Source organism: Aplysia californica, unplaced genomic scaffold (assembly GCF_000002075.1).
Source record: "Aplysia californica isolate F4 #8 unplaced genomic scaffold, AplCal3.0 scaffold00533, whole genome shotgun sequence".
Classification (NCBI taxonomy): domain Eukaryota; kingdom Metazoa; phylum Mollusca; class Gastropoda; order Aplysiida; family Aplysiidae; genus Aplysia; species Aplysia californica.
In genome coordinates, this window is record NW_004797803.1 from 329,496 (window position 1) to 330,690 (window position 1,195).

A 1,195-nucleotide genomic window follows, 5' to 3' on the forward strand; every position below is an offset into this window, starting at 1 on the left:
CCCCCCCACTTCCAAACTCCTTCGGACACCTCCTCCATTTGCATCCCTCTTTTCTCACACATTGATATATAACCCCTGTCACTCTTCCACATATTATTATGTCCTCCTTATGCCCTTCCTTTTCACTCACTGATTTGTGCTTGTGCCATCTCCCATCAACTGCCTTCAAAGTTTATTATACTTTTATTATGCTACACTTGTGTTACAGATGCAGGCGTTACCTTAGCGAACAGTCAACAAACCCACCAACCAACCCAGTAACCAAACTATCAGTCACTATCACACCTGTCAACAAAAAGCCGGTCAGTGAGTGGTTGGCGGGTGCTCTGGTGTGGTTTGCTCCTTTTTTCCTATCAAACAACTATCGTCTTTATCTCCCCATCTTCTTTTTGATGTTTGTTACTCTCTTGTAACACCTCTAATCTTCTGGCGCTCATATGACCTTATACAGTTGCGAGCGCCGTAAAACCTCTACTAAAACTTAAAAAGAAAATACAGTCAGCAGCTCACTGCCCCCCCCTCCCCCTTGGGTATCTCCAGGAGGTGTTGCATCGCCTGGGTTTGAACCGCAACGCCCTCACATTGGACCGGGCGGCCCTCCACCCCTCTCGCCACTCGGCCCAGCGTTCTGCACTCATGACCCGCGCTCTGGATGCTGTCGTCCGGGAGATGATGACCTTGAACTCGGCCTTGACCCCTGAGCAGATTCTGCTGTCAAAGGTTATCCTTTTTTTCGAATTGGTTGATTGGATATTTGTACGTGTGTGTGTGTGTGTGTGTGTGTGTGTGTGTGTGTGTGTGTGTGTGTGTGTGTGTGTGTTTGTGTGAGTGTGCTTATGTGTGAGTGCGTTCTCTTAATCTTTCTCTATCTTTGGCTGTTATATTCGCTCAAAATTTCTGTCTGTCTTTCTCTTTTCTCTCACTCACACATAAACACACACACACACACACATACACACACACACACACACGCACACACACATACACATACACACACACACACTCACACGCACGCACGTGCGAGCGCACAAGAGCACACACAGCTCACTTACATCACTGAGACGAGAGCCAAAGCCACACAGGTATTCCCTGGCCTTCAGCTGTTTTTGTTCTATCTCGGCAGCCACGCTAGGGGCCAGTACCGTCCGGGATCTCTCTTCTGTTAGATAGATAGATAGATAGATAGATAGATAGA